Source organism: Corvus moneduloides, chromosome 5, assembly GCF_009650955.1.
Source record: "Corvus moneduloides isolate bCorMon1 chromosome 5, bCorMon1.pri, whole genome shotgun sequence".
NCBI lineage: Eukaryota > Metazoa > Chordata > Aves > Passeriformes > Corvidae > Corvus > Corvus moneduloides.
The window spans coordinates 27,450,943-27,470,832 of record NC_045480.1 but is presented as its reverse complement, the minus strand read 5'-3'; the positions used below and the strand labels follow the sequence as shown (position 1 = coordinate 27,470,832).

General features: G+C 41.1%; 1 protein-coding gene across 4 annotated transcripts in view; it reads left to right on the top strand.

Moving 5' to 3' along the window:
* LNX1 (ligand of numb-protein X 1) overlaps positions 1-19,890 on the top strand; it is a 122,154-nt gene that overhangs the window by 21,522 nt on the left and 80,742 nt on the right. The window contains exon 1 of one of the 4 annotated variants that reach the window (XM_032110255.1): positions 7,935-8,143. The exons of 1 other annotated variant lie outside the window; for it this stretch is intronic. The gene's annotated coding sequence lies outside the window, so the exon portion shown is untranslated. Of the gene's footprint in view, positions 1-7,934; positions 8,144-19,890 lie in introns of those variants that run through there. 2 more of the 4 variants (XM_032110258.1, XM_032110260.1) reach the window with 2 other exon arrangements.

Genomic DNA, 19,890 nt, shown 5'->3' with positions numbered 1-19,890 from the left:
AGCCACTCTCTCCATCCCCGAAGTTGTCTCTTGTCTGCTTTACCTCCAAGTGGTGATAGGAGAGCTCCGTGAAACCATTGAAAGGACTCCCATGGTAACTGGCTCCTTGGCTAACCAAGCCACATCTGTTGCAAACCACAGCAACTGCATTGATATCCCAGAGCCATTAAACTGTTCCATATGGGAAGTTTTGCCATGTACATAACCTTGTCCACAACAAAGCCTAGTAAAGAAGTTGTGATGTTAGGAATAAACAAAACAAATCAATACAACAGTTAACATATTGGGAGAACATGTCTGCAGTCTGCTGGTTGTAAATTATTAATTCCAATTGCCCACTGTGAAGTTGTGGGAGAGGAATGTGAGTGACACCAGCACCTACACTCAAATCTCAGATCAGTTGCACCACCTGCTTTGAGTCAATTTGGTAGAAAGGGTTTTCATGATATCTACTATTCTTCATGTGAAGCAAGTTGATTTTGTGGTTCAAAATGTGTATGGCTTTGCAAATTGACCTCAACTCTAGATTTCTGGTGTTTCTAAGAGGACAGCTATTGTGTCCTTAACATGTTTTCTCAGTTTTGTTGTGTCCGCCCCCAGCGTGAACTCCACTTCCTGGCTCTCTGAATAAACTTCCTCTTACAATTTAACACCTTATTATGGTTTCCACTATTGGTTATGGATTTTTCTTATCCTAAATAGCATTTGAGGTAACTTGGGCTATGCAGAATGAATTCAGGTTATACTATCCAAGCCAGCTTAGGCTAAGTTTTGCCATGGTAGGGAGAGAAAATTAATGATGTAATTACACTGAGATTTAGTGACAGGTTAAAGGCCAGGATCTCAGAGGAAATGCAGTAAGAAGGAAAAGTCATTCTGCTTTTGAAAACCATAACCAATGTTCCCTCCAAACCTTGCCAGCTGCCATTTGCCTTCTGTTTTGCCAATGCTTTTATTAGTTATTTTGTAAAGATGCCAAAGAGACCAAAGAACGTGGGAGCTTTTTTTCCAAGTGTGGATTAAGTCTCTCCTAGGTGTGGTGGTTGTTCAGAGATTATGCTGTAAGAAAAGACAAGCTGTGCCACCTTGGGATAGGGAAACTGCAGCATAGTAGCCCCCAGCCAGGGAAAGAGATATGAGCTGCTTCACCCTCGTTGGAGAGGTGATGCTCACTCTGAAAAGCATGGACAGAGTGACCAATCTGAAACAAGCTCTGATGATTTTCTCATGTAAACCCCTGCTGTACTGCCTTGCTGGCCTTCATTTGGTCTGTGCAAATCACAGCCCACCTGCAGGTTTTGCACATCTGGTCCCTACTGCTGCTTGGCTGACTTGGGAGTGTGTTGGGAGCAGAGACGCACAGGCTGTGTCCCACCGTGAGCCTCACAGCATGCCTGTGTGTGTAGTGCAGCTGGCAGTTTGGATATGGGGTTGAAATGCAGGTCTCTTTCGAGTGGTGGGGTTGGGCTGGGGAGCCTGCAACTTCCAACTGATTTAACTCATGAAGCATCTCTGCCTCTGCCAGAAGTCTGCTGCCTTTTTTGTGTCTTTACAGAAGTCTTGTCCTCTTTCCCTAATAATACCATCTTCTTGTGGATCCTAACAGATCCAGGCAAACTGAAATGATTATGCTGCCAGCAGGGTATCAAATCTCCATTTTTCATTAGAGACTTAGAATACGGGTTTTAAAAGAAAACCCCAAACAACAACATCCAATGAGGAAAACATTCTGGGAAGCTGGTGTTCTTCATGCATAGGTCAAAGTCAATCCTTTCCTTTCAATAGTTGAAATGCAATTAGTAAGATACAGCTGTGACTCATTTGGACTCTCCTCTGAAGATCTGTGTCCCAGGGGCTTGGAAAGGAGGCTGCTCTACACCAGCTTGCAGGAGTACAGTGGATGCATAATTAGCAGCTGCTTTCAGGATACTTCCTAGTCTTTTCAAGTAGCAGATATTTTAAGATTTTTCTGCAGAAAGTAGAAAGAAATATTCATCATTTTCTTTCTACTCTTAAGTGCTCTTTTCTAATTTTCCGGATCTGAGCAGGTGTTTGCATTTTCTTTCCTGTTGTGACTGTCACACTTTAACTCTTATTTTATCTTTGTTAAAGGCTATATTTTTATGAGTTTGTGGAACACGTTCCACAAGTACTTTCATTTTCCTTCTGGACATGTAGTAACTTGGTTTTAAAAGGTTATCTTCAGCACGTCAAGGTATTCTGAAGAGGATTTTCCCCATTTTTCATGACAGCAGTGAACAGGTAAATCAAAACACTGGGTTTGAAGCACATCAGACACCTCTTAGGGGAAAACACTGTCACTTTATAGGCTTTCTTCTCTGAAGAATAGCAACAACACAGATGTTTCATCAACTGTATTTTCCCTGTCAGATGAAGGAAATTCTGGTCACCACTGTGTTTCTTATTCTGCATGGGTGTACTTCTGCAGACAGCAAGGGTAGTTTGGAGGTCTGTCCATGCCCCACACTCACTGCAGCCCAGGCAGCTCTCATAGATACAAAGGACACTGGCAGACACCACTGCCTGAGCACCTGTACTCCAGCTCACCAAAGCTGCAGAGCAGATGAGAGAGCACCGTGGCAAATCCTGTCCTTCCTCTCTCTACCAGGTTAATGTAAAGCAACTTCCCACTCTTTTACAAAAGCTTTTTCATCAGGAGCTTTCAGTTTTGTATATTTTTTTCTCTCTGATACCTAATCTGGAACAATTTGGGGTGTCATGTATTTCACAGTCAGCAGTATTTCAGCAATGGTTGCCCATGTACCTACATTTTCATGAATGCAATTTGCTAAGATGGAGATAGTTCTCAATCTCAACATGCAGAGAGAAGTGGAGAGCAGAGCCTCTGGCCCTGGTTCAACCAAGACACAGCTGAAGTTCCACCAGCAGGAAGAGAGAAAGGATGACAGGGTTACTGCTGAACCTCTGCTGTGGGAAGGTGTCTTCTCTACTGAAGTAACACTGGCCAGCAATCCTGTTTGAGCAGCTCCAGGACCAAGACCATAGTGTGAGACCTCTTCTGTCAACTGCAGCCATGCTGACTGCAATGTAGGCTGGAAAAGACTTAAAGAGAATCTTCTCTTATTAAAAACTGGTTGTTACATACATCACACTAGAACGGGTCTTCCTATGATCTGAGAGAGAAGGGTAAAAAATGAAACCAGGAAGTTGGTCATAGAAACTGCTATCCAGAAAAGAGTGTCTGCTAAGATATTATTCTGACTGATAAATGAGCCAAAAAAACAGCCACTTACTGTCAATATTTTGGGTGAGAAACCTGGGGGGGGGGGGGGGGGGAGGGGGACGACGTGGAGGGGGGAGGGCAGGGCAGGGTTGGAGGCACTGAGAGGGACTGTTTTGAACAGGATTTTGCCAATGCTAATGATAATCTGCCAGAAATATTTAATATCCACTCAACTTACCTTTTGTTGGTATTGAACTAGCACTCTCTGAAGTGTCTGAAAGAGAGTGGTGGAAGGAAGATGAAACAAACAGATGAAAAAATAACACTGCACAGTGTAGAGCAAAGAGATTATTATGTATACCCTTTTAAAATGAAAAAAAAAACCCCTTTCCATTAAAAAAAGAGCAAGAGTAATTTTTTGTGTGTTTTAACATCAGAGCCACAATAGTTTGTAAAATGATGTTTCAATTAGCTATGATTTATTTTCTGCTGTTACGCACTTTCCTTTTCCACAATTGTTGTGCTGTGACCTACAATTGCATTCTAATATTTTGGCATGACTTTTGAGTATGCAACAACAGACACTGTGAGGCCATGCAGCATATTCTGGTTGATTTCTGAGATCCTTTCTGAATGAGTGATTTTAGCCTTGAGAAACTTATTTGTGAGATAAAGTTAAAGAGAGCAATTCTCATTCATAAGACCTCTCTTGCCTTTTAAGAAAGACCTTTATAGCCAGTTTTCCCCTTGTTTCCTGTCAATTTTTTTTTCATAGAGAAGCTGAACTGGGGTGCTGCCCACAACCCTCTCCTCTGAACTCTCATAAATGAGCAGGAACAGTCAGTGCAGTTCCAGCTGGCCAGTAAATGAAGTGTGACAAAAAGCTTTACCTCTCTATTTTAAAACAGAACAAAGCTTTAAACTGCTGTACATAGAGAGATTACAGGCATTGAAACAAATTAAAATAGCATATATCCTGTGTAGCAGATGACAAGAGATGAATATTTCAGTCCTTCACAATTTTTACTCAATTTTCCTCAAGTGTTTTATACAGCTCTGTGAGACACCTTAATTGCTACAGGATACCCTCTCTCAGCAAAGATTTCCAAGAATATTGCCAATTTGCAATACAGAGAAAGAGAATACTTCAGCAAAAGCAACATCTTTAAAACAAAGCCCCTCTTTCCACTTAAAAGTCTGACTGTACTCCAGTAAAGGAATGAAGTTAGGGTACTTTGAAACTATATAGTTCAAAGGCAACTTTGAAATTATATCATTTTGGGCATGATTAATGCTGCAGACTCCTGTCAGGTATCAGTTAGCATCAACTGAAAATACTTATTGGTTCAAATTGCCTGGAGAAGCTCTAATTCAGTAAGTGAGAAGGCAGAGCTCAGCAAGAGGAATGGGAAGCAGGATGTACTCAAAGTACCTGGTTCTGAATATGTAAGTTTAGTAACTCCAGACTGATACTTCCAGCCTCTGTTGACAAACCACTGGTAAGGCTTGTGATAATACCAGTGGCACAGGGAAACTCATCACTGTGTATGTCTAATAAGACGAAGGAAATGTGTAAATAAATCATATAGTAGTGACCTGAAAATAGAGGGGCATCTTTCAGTGGTGCTTTCTTTTGGTTTTTTTCTATTGTAAAAAGTTATTGAAATATTGTAGTGTTCAGCCTTAATTTTCTCAACAGATACAGTTAAGACATTCAAAAATACATAGAGAAAACTCCTCCTTCCCATGCAGGCACATGAAAGATGGTCAGATTTCTGCTGTTTTCATTTTAACAGCGATGTTGAACAGGTAGCTGCTAAATGAGCATAAGAGGATGTAAACCTGTTTTTTTGAAGTCCTTATATCCTCCTGGAGTAGAAAAAGGGACATCTTTGGAATGGGTGGTGCAGAATTTTTCTGCTTTCATGGAGAATAAAGCCCTGCAAACATTTAACAAACAGATCTCTCACTTGATGATACAGAGGACATAGTTTTGGCAAAGAGCCAAGTCAAATCCTCTTGTGATCACTACAAAGCTTTGAACAGACCCTGTATGAAAGTGGAACAAAATGGAGTTTGTTCTTTCAAAAAAACCAAACAGAAATCCCCTTTCAAAATCTAGCAGTGCCATTATCTTTGCCTTATATATGTTTGTTCTCAGTCCCTGAGAAAAACTTTTCTAATGCCATCAGGAACTCAGCCTCCCTCTAAGGTGAGTGACTGCTTAGTCATGGTGTACAGGAAGAACTTAAAGGACAGAGAGAGGGAGGTACCAGGCATGCCTGTGCAAAAAGAAATTGTAACCTGGAGTCTGCTGCTATCAGTAAAAACCTGTAATTCAAATTCCACTGTCCTTTTAGAGTTGTGTTGGCTGTGAAGCAAAGCTGCACATGTAACTTTCCATCTGTAATGAGGATGCTGCTGTAGCGTCCTTGGAGGATGAACATTGTGAGAAGTGACAGAAGCCTACAGCTTAAAATTATCAAATCTGCAAACCAAACCTGCAAAATACTTCACAGTACACATAGCTAAGTAAAAGGCAATGTCCCAGCAGCTAGTAATTTCAGCATGAAGCCTGTTACTAGTCACACTATTTCCCGAACCACCCTAAAAATCTGTTAACATCAGAAATCATGAATCAGCATTATTTATCATAGTGCAGGTTCCTCAGTTCTTTTATTCTGGGTCATAAGCAATTTTTCTTACTAATATATTTTTTTTTAATATTAGGGATACAAATATCTTATTTGCTTGTTGTTTCTTTACTGCCTTCTTCAACATGTGTTTCTTTTGTATTGCTTACAGTTCTGGTTTTACAGGATATTATGTTCTCCCTTCTCCTCCTTCTAGGTGTGTACTCGCTTGAGCTGCTGCTGTGTGACAGCATAGCTTTTCTATCTACAATGCTGAAGCTCATACTGTCTTTGCTATAAAACCAGTCCCCCAGTATTCAGATCAAATGTGCCATTTCCTCCTCTCAGGCTGTGATATGAATGTGTTCTTTTATATGCTACAACTGGAAACATTTGGGAGTTTCAACAGGATAAACTTTTATGAAGTTACATGTCCCTTGCAGGTGACACTGCTGTTGCACAGGGAACTTACTCTTTCCATTTCCCCTCATATTTTTAAAACCCTGTGTGAAGGCCAGGCAAGGCTGTTGCCTGGCGTAAGCTTGAGCATTGAGAAAGATGCCTGATTAATGCATGTGCACATGCAGCACTCCACAGAGATGCGCCTGTTAACGTTGATGCTGCTGTCAGTAATGTGCGTTCTGGAAGACAGGATGCTTAGCCATGCTAAGAAGCAGAGCACAGGCCATGCCTGGGGACATTCCTGTGGTGTTCAGCCCTAAGACAGATGTGCAAATGGAGTCTGCCTTGTTTTCTGTCCTGACAGTTTTTATATGGGAACTGAGCAAAGTATCATTAGAGAGTGAACTATTTTTAGCGAGTGGATGCTTTGCTTGCTAGTCCCCTAATTTTGGCAACTGAGAAGACATACATGCTTGCTCCTATCATAGGCAGCACCCAGAAAATGCAAGCAGGTGTATCACTACCTAGACTACATGAGGATGCTGTAAGAGAGGATATAGCCTCTTTGGTGTGGCTCTTGAAATCTCATGCAGATGCCTGAATTTAGGCATCTAGTGTTAGAAGAGAGATCCCAGAATATCTGAGATATCCACATAGAGCTGGTAGCAATGTCACAGGAACTACAGAAGGTCCATGTGATGTTGGAGGACAGGCATCATTAGCATTTGAGTGTCTAAAAGGGCATGAGAAGCCCAACAGTTGAGTTGCAATCCTAAGTCAGGAGGTGTCAATAAAAACATGGTTCAGTCCTTAACGAGTTCTTTTCTCTAGATAACCAGTGTCTGTCAATGGGAACACAATTCAGCATGAAACAGGCATAATTTCAATATTTTTAGTTGTGTTTCAGCCTTTTGTTGTGGAAAGAAACACCTCTGTTAGAGGTTATGAAAGCTGTCAGCTACAAGGTGATATTTGAGCTCAGTTAGCAGGCCATGCACACTGCCTTAACGCCTCAGAAACAATGCAAATGTTTCAAACCAAGGCTTTCTGCAACACATTTTTGAAATAATGATAGTAATAATAAGAATAATTGGATTTGTCTTGCTGTGTTGCAGAGATGCTCTGTTGCAGGGATACTGTGTTCCCAGCTAGTTTAAAGGCTGTGTGATTTGCCCTGTCCCTTCAGGAACACCTGCTTGGTCTCTGCTGGGGAAGATGAATGGTCCTCGCTCTCCCTTGGTCCAGTCAAGAGCTGAGCAAATGCACAGAGCTGATAGCCTCGGGCAGTTCATCACCTGTGGATCAACACCACTGGTTGCAGCCTCTCCTGTTTTCTGTTTCTCACCCCCTTCCCCCTCCCTGCCTCCATAAATATGACAACCAGTGCTGCATTATACAAACTCTTCTTCCACAGTGGAAACATCTGCAGCTTGAATGCTCCTGCAGAAATGTCACTTGGGGAAATTGCTCTTCATTTTATGAGAAACTTCTCTTTCAAGCCCTCAGAGGGGCCAGGGAGGGAGGGGACACTGGGTTTGACACTAGTTCTGTGTTGTTTTTCAGGGATTTTGCAGAAGAATGTTGTGTCTGATTTTGTGGATTGTCAAAATGAAGCCAGATGGCAGTGGATTAAGTGTAATGCTGTTTTGTTGTTCTTGGGTTCGCGACTGCGCTTCCCCTTGAGCGAGGGAGCCCTCCCCGCGCAGAAGCCCCAGCCCTGTGTGCCCCCAGCCACTGAGGGCCCCTTCCCATGGGCTCCCAAAAATGCTGCCCTGGAGGGGGGTAGAGTGGAAGCTTTCTTTTGGTGACGACTGCTAATTGGAAACTGCTTCCTTGACCTTTTTCATGCCTAGATTATTCACCAAGAGCCTGTTTGCTGCGCTTTCCAGCCGACGAAATACAGGTATTTTCCAATTGTAGTAATGGGTTTGCTTGCTGAAGTGAAGTTGCTGGGTGAGCAGCTGAGCCAGTGAAGCCTAGTTTCTTATAGTTTTGTGTTTGGTAGCTGTATTTCCTAATGTTTAGAAAGGTATGAGTTTAATTGAAGTGTTTCCCATGAGGCACTCAGGAATTTCAAGCCTTTTGTTGATTCCTCACTGTATTTATGGTTCAGTCTTTCTCTCCATATGAATGCTTAGTGGGATCTCTGCCCTCTGTTACTCTACCTTATTTTCTTTACATGTATGGACACATAATATCTTTGAAATCACTATCCTTTGTCAAAGTTAAGGGCAGTGGAAAAGGCCACTGGACTCTGAAGATATAGAGGGAAGACACATAGATACAGACAGATAAAGGTGTGATTGCCTCAACTTTGTTTCCCTTAGAAATTGGGTTAAGGACAAGTTATTAATTAGGAAGAAGATGAATTTAAAGCTGTGATTCTGAGCATTTTCTAGTTTCTTAATTAAAGGTAGACAGGCAGAAAATTTCCTCTTGTTAGAATTGTTCTTCTCTATACCCTTTCCCCTCGTCATGACACCTTTTTCTTTCCAAGATACCGTTTGACTGACTGGGTTACAGACCACAGTCCTGTCACTCATTCAGAGCCTTGTGAGGGCCACTCAAGCTCTGCTCCCTGTGCTCAGCACCTACAGACCACCACAATTCCCCCTAGCTTATGAAAACACCAGCAAAGGATGCTCTACGTTTTTCCTTTCAGACTGCAGCATCACTTCAGCCATAAGTTTCATACTTTTCCTTTAATTTACTCCTTCATGATCATTCACTGCAATTTCAGTTCAAACCAGCAAATTTTATTTTGTAATGAAACTGCATGTTCTCATGTAGACCAGTAAGAGTCTGTTCAGGCTTTTTCATAAAGTCCTAAGGCCTGAAAAGCATTCTGACAAAAACCTGCTGCTTAATAACACAGGAGAAACCACAAAGCCAGTGTTGCTTCTTTGTTGTGCTCTGTCCTGTTCTTTCCTATGACAGCTTCTCAGCTGCTCAGGAATTTGTTTGAAAGTCAGCCGTGCTTCACAACTGTTCAAATATTTTTAGCTCTCTTCAGCAAGTCACCATCCCCTATCTTTTTTGAAAGTCAGTCTTTTCAGAATGTCTTTCATGTAATGCAAAAAGTCCTGTACAGATCAATGTAATGTTGAGTTGTTCTGGCATTTCTTGTGCAGATCCAGTCTCCTGATCTCAGCTGCTTAGCTTTCAAAGTCTTTGATGTGCAGACTGTCTGTGTGGCTTGCACAGCAGAGTCTACTCTAACAGTTTTTAGTCGGAGAAGCTGGCAGAGGAGAAAGGCTGCAATTAGGGTAATGTTTGCTACTATACTGCATGTTGTTGTAGTGTAGAGTATAGATAGCCTTAATCTAGTCACTGTCCCCAAAGCATAAGTAATGGCAATTTTATAGTGGCCATCTATTACCAAGATGCTCAGAAAGACTGGGGTTTCCTATCTTCAGCTCAGTGACTTTAGAGATAATTTTTTCCTGATTCTTGAGGAGATACCCTCGTGCTGTAAAAGAAATTTTTCAGAGAATTTGCATCCTAGTACTCAGCTTGTAACCTCTGGATTTCACCTTCTGCCTTGGTGGTCCAGCGGGGGCAGCCCCAACATCAATTCTGAGTGTACTTTCATCTTCCTTGTACTACACTGCACAGTCTGGAAGGTATAAATTAGACATATTCAAGTATTTCACTAATGTACTGAGTCTATTTTAAGCAGAAAAATCAGTAATTTTCTGTTAAACAGAGGTAAGTTTGGATGTGCTTTTGTTTGTGTTTATTCTCAGAAGTATTTTTCATTTATAATGTGAGCGTCTCCCCCTCAAATTCTTCTCCTGTTTTTCTTTACTGTATCCTGTTGTTATATTCCCTTTGGAAGGTCTTTTAGAGAGTATTTTTTTACAGATTCTAAAAACTTCCTTCCTGGCATTTGCATTCTCTCTTCAGATGTCAAAATCAAAGATAATGGTCCATTGCTGGTGTTTTGGGAAGGGAGGGGTAGGCAAAGGAGTTTGCAGTCTCTACACACTCGTCAAGTCAACTTACTTTACGTGCAGCGTGAGGGACTTAGTGTGTACCAACAGTAGCTCACTGTTAGCCAGTACAAGAAGGAGACATTGAAATTCAAAGCAAGCATTTTGAAAATTGTCAGTATTTTCTGATCCATTTCCCCACATACAAAGCAAACACATCTTCCAAGGAACTTTGTGAACGTGATGCAAATCTAAATACGAATGGCAATTTTGTCCACAGGGCATGAATATAGACTTGTTCTGTCAGCACCAGGGATGCTCTGAACAACAGCCTCAGACTGGAGCCTTTGACAGATAATAGTAATGCCATTCATTTACCCTTAGCAAGTATCTCATACAATGTAAAGTGTCAGCACCAGTTCCCTGGCAAAGCAGCAAGAGAGGTCAGTAGCATGAAGCACAGGTATGTCATCGTTGTACCTGTGGAGATTTGGGTTCAACTCCTGCCATCATATCATACATAGAAATAGTTTGATGCCTTTGCTGTCCCACATCTGGAATATTTCAGCATATGTGCTCTTCAGAGGCCTAAAACTACAACAGCAAATATGTCAACATTATCAACAGAGATTCAAATAGATGAGCTGCGGTACAAGTGCTTGTTCAAAAATTTCTGCTTTGTATGCCTGGGTTAGACCTTAATTTTCACGCTTTCAGAAGTTAACACATTCAATAGAGATTCTTCTGAAATAATTATGCTAGAAAAAACCACACAAAATATTCAAAACATCACCAGACACTGAAAGCTGAGTTTATAGTTTCATAATGGGTTAGAGAAGAAGTTTCATTTTCTCTATTTTGCTGAAGAGCTTTCTGCAGTCTTGCTGCAGCCCAGAACACACTGAAAGGGGAACTACACTATGACAGTGACCCAATAATAGGAGATTTCTAGAATCACAGAATTTTCTGAGTTGGAAGGGACCCACAAGGATTATCAAATCCAACCCTTAAGTGAATGGCCCGTGCAGGTATCAAACCCGCAACCTTGGTGTTGTTAGCGCCATGCTCTGACCCGAGCTAATAAATAAGTCAGCTAAATGGAGTTTCTGAATTTGTTTTAAACAGTTCTATTGCCACTTCTAAGGTATTTCATGCTACAATGTATAAAAACAAATGTTTTCTCAAGGAGATCTCATTTGAAATGATATTTAAGCATCCACATTACAGACCCCAGACAAATTCACTACTACTACTACTACTACTGTTTAGTTTGTGAACTGCTGAAATGCTGTTCAATCTTGTATTGAATTTTATATATGTATGCATTATATATAATGTATTACACAGTTACATATTCACTTGATGGTTTTTGAAAATACGCAACATCTGAATATACAGTGTAGAAAACAACTATAGTTAAAAAACCAGGTCCACGACCGCAGTGTAGAAAACAATTATAGTTAAACAAACAGATCCCTGACCACCAAAGTCAAGGAATCCTGCTCTAGATTCGCAACTCCTGTGAGCTTCAGGAGAAGATTTTCCTGCTGTTTGGATATCTAAGACCACTTTACCACAATAGGAACAGGAGCTCTGCATTCTAGTTAAGACATTCTCAGAGAGAGTTTTCTCCCAGTGTAATGCTACCAGTTTTTCATCTCCATGTGAAAGCCTACCTGCTTTCACCAAACTTGTTTAATTGCTGTTGAAAGCCCCTGTCATCTCTAAGAAGAAGTTGAAATTGTTCCTGGAGACTGACAGGTACACAAGCAGAGTCACATGAGCTGCTTAAAATGCATTTTCTGTGTCGTGGGAGGGCAGAAGCTCATGAAAGGAGGCAGGGCTTGCTCTACACGGGAAAGGTCAGCAACCCAGCTGCTCTTCTATCCACTGTTTTCAGACCTTTTGGTTTGTAAGTAGAGCAGTTTAGGACAGAGTAGCGCTTACTCATTTGAGCTTTAGGTTACATCTCTGAGCTAAATACCTTCAATTATCACCATCTCAGTTTGCAACAGGCATTGCTAAGGAAGTTCTCTGTATAAAATGTTATACTCTTCATTGGCCTGTGTGTAATTATGTTTTTGTGTCCTTACAACTTTTGTTTCTGGTGTAATCTATACTGTATGGATTGCATTCTCCCTTCAGTAAATAAATTAGCAATTTAGCAGTTGGCACGTAAAACGGATGTGCTTAGACTGATGCTTAACTCAGTCAGTAAAAGAGAGGTTATCTGCAAGATGTGCACTATTGCCTGTTTGCTGACCTTGCTGGATCAGCACACAGTGCCTCAATCTCCAGGCAACAATGTGTTCAGACTGAACGTGCTGGGCTGCTCAGGAACCAGTGGGTTGAAAAATTCTTACTGCCTTCAAGGTGGCCCCTTTCTGTGTGCTCTTTCCCAGCAGCTACCTTTCATGGTTTGCTTTGTGGATGTACTAGAACTTGCAGTGCCTGTGTGGATGTACTAGAACTTGCACTGTGTGTGACCAAAGGAACATTTGCATTCCTAAAGGCACACTATTCCTCCAGTTGTACAAATTAATCCAGTAAAAGATACAACTTTTCCACATATGGAGAAGATCTCTTACTTCTTTTTAAGAGCAGAGTGCCCATGGTGCCCATAGCATCCTGACTCAAATTTATGTCTTTGCAAGATCTTATCATGTCTATGGAAGTGACACACTTCATAAAACATGCTCTCTTTTTCTTAGCTAGATTGCACAGGCTTTAAACACTTCAAGGGACAATCCAGGGTTCAGCGCTGAGTTTTGTCCTCTTATGAGAAGGAAGGTACCAGCGCAGTAACCAGGCAGATCTGAGATGTCCATGGATCCCTGCCTGTTCCCAAAAAATTTCTGCAGAACTTCCCAGTTTGTGCTGTGTGAAAAAAAAAAGATAGTTATAAGTGGGCAACCATGAGACATGCACAGCTACTAATGCATTTTTTTCTCCTATGTGGAACACATCTGGGTCTCTTCAGAGAATTTCCATGACTGGCTCAGGCCAGCACTGAGCCTTTTGGCTGCAAGGTGTTGCAAGTATTGCAGAAGACTACAGTTCCTTCATAAGTTGTGCCTATGTGGCCTATGTGGAGTACTTACACTGATAGCAAAAATTTTATTTGCTGAGCTATTTTGCAAAGCCACCTGGAAAAACATGACACTTTGATGCAGAAAGAATGATGCTGAATGCCATTTTTTAAACAGTGCTGCAGAGATTGTATTCCAGCCAGCCTGTGTCAGCATTCCACAGGTCAGCACAAAATATCCATGTTGGTTTTGGACTGTTTGCACACTATGTAGCTAAACCCTGCACTGGCTTGTAATATATACAGTACTAAAAGATGGAGAGATTGAATAGGTGGCTGGGACAAAATATCTTGGCTCTTGGGAACGGCCGCAACTGTATTTAAAGTAACTGCATGAAGAAGAGGGTTAAGAAAGTAAATGTGGTTCAAATTCTCCTTGTCAGGAACAAATTAAATCAGCATGGTAGACAATCCAAAGAGAAATACATTTGGAAATGTTTATATGCTGAAGCTGGGAATCTGGGTAATAAGGAAGAGGAACTAGAATTTGTCAATAATCAAGATAAATTCAACTTAATTGTCTCATCGGGTTGCAGTGCTAGAGGGATCAATATGCTAGAATATTGTATAAGTTGTTTAAGCAGACCAAGGGCGATAAAAGAAATTGTGTGAGAGGAATGACTTTGTCTATAACCTGGTGACATATATCTGCCTAGCTTAGAACTGGGAAGTGCAGGATCTTAGGAAATGCAGCACAAAAAATATGCTGATTATCAAGGCTCAGCCATGAGCAGGGGTAGGCAGAGGTGACATTATAAGTCACTGAAATGAATCTGAAGACAGTATGAGCTAGTATTGCATGGGGGGAGGCAACAGTGTAATTATGGGGAACTTTATTTGGCATGTTTGCTGAAGATTTCATTTAGCAGCTGGTGAAACATCAATAGAGTAGGTTTAAATCCTGGATGATAGTTCTGCAAAAAAAAAAAATTGTTAGACCTAGAGTGGAAGAATTCTGCTTTTAGGTAGCCTGATAGACAGAAGTGAATTTAATCCACGAGACTGTAAATCAGGTGTTGTCTCACGAAGAACTGATCATGACCTGGTTACATTTAATACACTTGAAGAGAATACAGTCCCAAATCCTAATATTCACACCTGCTGGTTTGAAAAGGCCAATTTCCCAAAACGGACAGCCCTTAATAAAACTGAATAAGGAGAGGCATGGAGGCATGAACAAAACAGAAAGTTTTTCAAGAGCTTACTAAATGGGCAAAACATTGTTAAGACAACATGTATGGCAAAAGAAGACAGAAAGTAGAAGTGGGCTTAGGCATCTGTATACATGTGTTTAAACAGGTATGAATTTGTCCACACATATCTATATATGGGACTGCATAGGCATACATCTCTATAGACACCTATGTGGGCATGCAAACACACAGTACTTACATATTTAAATAAACTGTGTGGTTGTATATTGGAAAAATAGGCTATAAAAGGGAGATAAATATCCACTGATATTTATATGTTAAGTATGGAAACTACTAGTAACACCTATGTTCTGAAAGAGTTTTAAATTTACATAAGGAAAAAAAATGTAGCAATGATGTGATCCAAGCAAGGATTGTTGGTACTGAAACTGCTAATAAGAAATGCATATATACCTGAAATGTTCAGCAAGTATTTCTGGTTTATGTTTGGAACGAAAAAGATGGTGTATATATATCACTTGAGGTGGATTAATTCTTTTCCAGCCCATCTGCAACTAAAAGAATGTTAGACAACTCCTACTTTGAGGAATCAGCTTTAAAGCAGTAGCCCCTGTATTTCCAGCAGCTATGCATCTTAATTTTTTTTTTAATTGGCTGAGAAATTTTCTGGCCCGCTGATAAGAACTTTCGATAAATTTGGGAACATTGGAGAAATCTGCCGAGACTGAAAGCACACTATTTTTTTTGCCAATGCCGTAACTGCACAAACAGAGTAATTCTGATAACAGCATGGCAGACAGCCTGACCTCACTTCCAGCAAAATAATAGAGAAGCTGATATGGGAATTCAAGTATAAAGAACAGGAATATTATTAATGGAAGCCAATGATGTTTTCATTTAATTCAGGCCTTGTCAGGTAAGCTTGGCTTGCTTTTTTAATGTAAGATTACCCACTTAGTTAAAAAAGTTACTATAGGCCTAATAGAAACTGAAAGTCTTCCATTTGATAGCCTACCATAATTTGATCCAAAATGTAGCATTTTGCATTCTTGTTTAAGAACATGCCAAGTGGCTAAGAGCTGGTAGATCAAAGGAGTTGTTGCAAAATCACACTAAAAAGAATTATTTTAGTGAGATTCCAGAGCCAGATCAGGACTCAGCCCTCTTTCAGCACTGTTCACTACTTAGTCTTGCAGGAAAAATACTGAACTACTCACTGATTATGCATGGCACTAGAGAAAAGGGCATCTGAGTTGCCTAAAAAGCGGACTTCAGACTGAAAAAAGTGTGCTTTAACATGATCAAGGGTAAAATGATAAACCTGGAAACTGGGAGCATATACCATATGGGGGAGACAGCTTCAGAAAAAAATAAAGACTTTGGAAAGACTTTGGAGACCTTAATGGGCAACCTTACAATGTAGTCATAGCTCAGTGGCAGGGCAAAATATCTGGTGTGATCCTTGATTACACGCGCAGAAGTCAAGTCAGGGCAAAGGTCTGATTTTGTCTGTGTTTATAGTATATATGTATATGGAGAGACTCATGAAGTAACATCAATCACATGACAGCCAGCTTTTTAAAAGAGGATTTAAAAATTGGATGAGAATGCAGGGAATAACAAAAATCTTACATAAAGGCAGGTCTTTTTGTTCCACATGAAAAATAGATGAGCGTGTTAGTACAAATAACACATGTCGAGGTACAAGATACAGCTACCAATTCTTCTGTCTTGCCAGGAAATGCATAACATGAATTGATGACAGTAACCTCAGGCGGTGTCATCAAATTAGCAATAAATGATCCATGTATTTTTACATTTACGCACAATTAATTCCCAGAATGAAATACCAAAGAGACCAGCGGACTCCCCACCTTTTGGTTCTTCAGACCAAAGTGGAATGCTTTTCTAGAAAGATTCCTGATAGGGTTAAACCCAGGCAATGGGTTCCATAAAGGGACAGAGCGGGGATGTGCAGCTTGTGGCATGCAAGGAGTCAGACAAGACGACCTCCATCTCTCAACAAATCTTGAACTCCATGAATCATTTCCAGGTATAAACCTGGATGTAAAAGTTAATTCAAGAGTGGACTGAGCATACTATGTGCTATATTTGTACATGCTTTAAGTACAGAAATTTAATTCCACTTTAAAACAGTTCCTTTACCATGTCTAACAAAGTGTGGGAAAATTAGTATGCTCTTTATGCCAAAGACTTCTTTGGTAATTAGGAGCAAATCACTTAATTTCTGTGTCTTGATTTGCCCATTTCTAGGGAATGAATCCCAGCTTTCCTGAGTTCTTCTCTTCTTGCTGGAGAGACCTTTTGGGAGGGACTGCACAAATTTATTCTTCCAAAAAGGCACAAATAATCTGAAAACTCGGGAAGGGCACAAGACTGATGTTTCAAATAGATCAGAGAGCTTTCACCCTGCAGAAGGTACTCGTTACCTTGGTCAGCAATCCATCTGTACTGTGAACCTTGACGAGATAACTATAATCGTCCTATGATTGGTTATGTAACGAGCTTGCTTTGCAATTTAACTAATGAATGTGTTGAGAGACCAGATTAATCTTTTAATTTTAAGAATTTCTCCCAATGGAAAACATATAGTGTCTGCCTATCTGTAATATTATCTCCTCCCTACAGCCAGAGTGATTTGGCCACTTGAATGTTTGTTTTGCTTATGTATGTAAAGCTCATGTGTTGACAGATTTTTTCTGGAGGAGGTGGAAGGACCCCAAGCTTCACTTGAGATTTTACAGCTGGGTCTGTGGGCTTTCCAAGTCAGGGCCATTCCTGAGGAATGCCATACAGGCTCTTTGATGGATGGGATGATTTTAGTTGCTAGTATGGCACAAGTTGCTGGTTTGGGATTTTTTCTAGTAAGGCCATATTTAATCCTGTGCTCTGCTAGTCCATGAAAGCTGTCCATTTCAGAAAAATAGTAGTCTGGTACTGTTGTTGGTTCATTAACTGAGGACAAGAGATTATTTTAATCTTGGGGTTTTAATTTCTTCATTATGCTCCTGTTCTCCTTCTCAGGAGTCATCTAGAAAATATAAAGATATTGGGTACAGAAGATCCAGTAAATGCTTATGACAAATGAAACATGACTTCACAGAGTAACCTACAGTTTTTAAGAGCTTTGCCAACTGTAAATTACACCAAGTAGGTCAATTTTGGAAGTCAGCATCTTATTTAAACTGTCACACTGTACAGAATTGCTATTTAATATTGGTGATTAATGACTGCAGAGTCCAGTCTAATTTCCAAGCAGACTGTCAGTAGCACTCAGTAGTCAGCAGAGAGTCCATAGTACAAGTGCTTGGCAACCCTTTTATGTTTTGCGATCCAATTCGGGTTGCTCATTTTCCACAAAGAGGAAACAAGAGAAGGAATTGATATGAAAATGCTGGCCTACAAGCTGGAGTTGGTTTTACACCTGATTATTCCCCTCCTAGAGTTTGTTCCTATTCTTCAGTATGCCTCTAGAAGCTGAGGTGCAATCCCACGGGAGAACATTGAATGTTCGTGCCAGATGCGCATGTGGCCTGCCATTGTGGAGGTCAGGAGAGGGAGTTTCATCTGGGGGACTCCAAACTCCTGCTGTCTGGTCTGTCCCCACCACTCTGAGCCGTGACCCACAGCCCTTGATGCTCCTTTCCTGGCCTCACCCCTTGCTGCTCCTCCACTGAGTCAGAGGGTGAGCTAGGTCTACCTGTCCCCTTCCTCCTGGTCCCCATCCTACTGTCCATCCATGGGGGGCAGGGACAAGGGTGTAGTTTACCGTTGTGGGTACATCACAAATCCACAAGGAATCTCCAGTGCTGTCAAGTACTTGAAAGAGACAGCATGGCTCCGTTCCCTGCCAGAGCTGTGTAGACAGGAATGTAACATGCACTGGTGAAAGCTCTTTTATTTCCTTTTTATAAGCAGTCTGCTGCCTGGCCTGGACAAGGGACTGGGAGAGAGTGGTCAGCAGCAGGCAAAGAGCTGACCTGACCCCTGCCTCTTCTGCTCTGGTTTCATGGGGCTTCACAGGAGGATGCACAGGCCTCTGTGTTTGCAGGACACAGTGATCTTTTCAACCCAACACAGAATGGCATCCATTACAATATTATCAACAAACATTTGATTATTACCATTTCCCCTAATATGACTTGACTAATCTTTTAACTTAGCTTGCACAGTGTGTACTGCCAATACTTTCAATGTATGCTGAAATCATTTAGTTGAAGTAAATAAACGAGTAAGTCTAATACAATAGAGTTTACAGCATGTTGTCCTTCCAGAAATAATTTCAGCAGTAGTGAAGTATGGAATATCTGCAACTTGAAATGTCTGTCCTTATACCTCTAATTGCACAGCTTGAGATCAATGTACAAATTTATTTTAAAATTAAACATCTAAAGATGTAAATTTTTTGCCTCCAATGTATGAATCTATACCAGGAAATTAGAAGTTTATCAAACAGGCGTCAATGCACCAGTCAGATCTATGATACACTGCTGTCATTTTGGTGCAAATTAATGAATTGTAGTGGGAAAATGTTCTCACTTTTTCGTGATGTTGGTGAAGAAAATCTGCCAGAGCCTTTAGCCAGCTGCAGGCAAAGGAGGGAACTGGTAAATAATACAGTTTACAGGCTGCAGTTCAAAGGTTCTTCTATGTTCCTTCCCAGCAGATGAAAGACATGTTCAGCTAGAATCTTCCATCAACAGGTACCAAAGAGATCACCAGTGATTTGGTTCAGAGCCAATAAATATATCACCTTCTAGGAAAGTAATGTGCCTGGTATGTATAAAGAAGTATAAATGCCATTCCAGAGCCAAGAATTTGGACAGGAATGAGTGCCCAAGAGGGCTGTATGGGTGAGGAGGAGAGCAGAGAGCCTTTTGTCTGAGCAGAGACTTACGGAATGTGAGGGGAAAGGAAAACAGGAAAGCATATCATGAGATAGGAAAGGCTATTTAAGCAATCCAGGAACATTAGCGTGAGAGCAAATGAGTTGGAGCTGGCCCTTAGTCTGGAAACTTAGAAAAGCCTCCCAGCAGTGGGAGGGAGGGCAAATTTGGCTAGTTTCTAAGATGGAAATTAAGTCTGTAACTGAGCGTCTGATGTGGTCACCTGTGACAACCCAGCTCTGGGCTTCCCGATCTAGGGCGAGCAGCCTCGGAGAGACCTCCCATGTGAGGACGGATTTAAACACAGGCTTTGCTCAGTGGGATTGTATTTGCTAATGTTTAAGCTTCTGTAGCTTAAGCATGTTTTTAAAAGTACATTTCATATGCATAGTTCAATTTTGCAGACGGCTGATGCAAAATTGACTGAGGCTTGCATATCTGGCCTTGTGACTGCCATGGACATCTGGTCCCGTGCAGGCTGTGTCTCTCTGTACTGCACCCATCCTGGGACAAGAGCAGCAGCTGCACAGTGCCCCAGATCCAGCACGGCACTGCCTGGGTTTTGGACA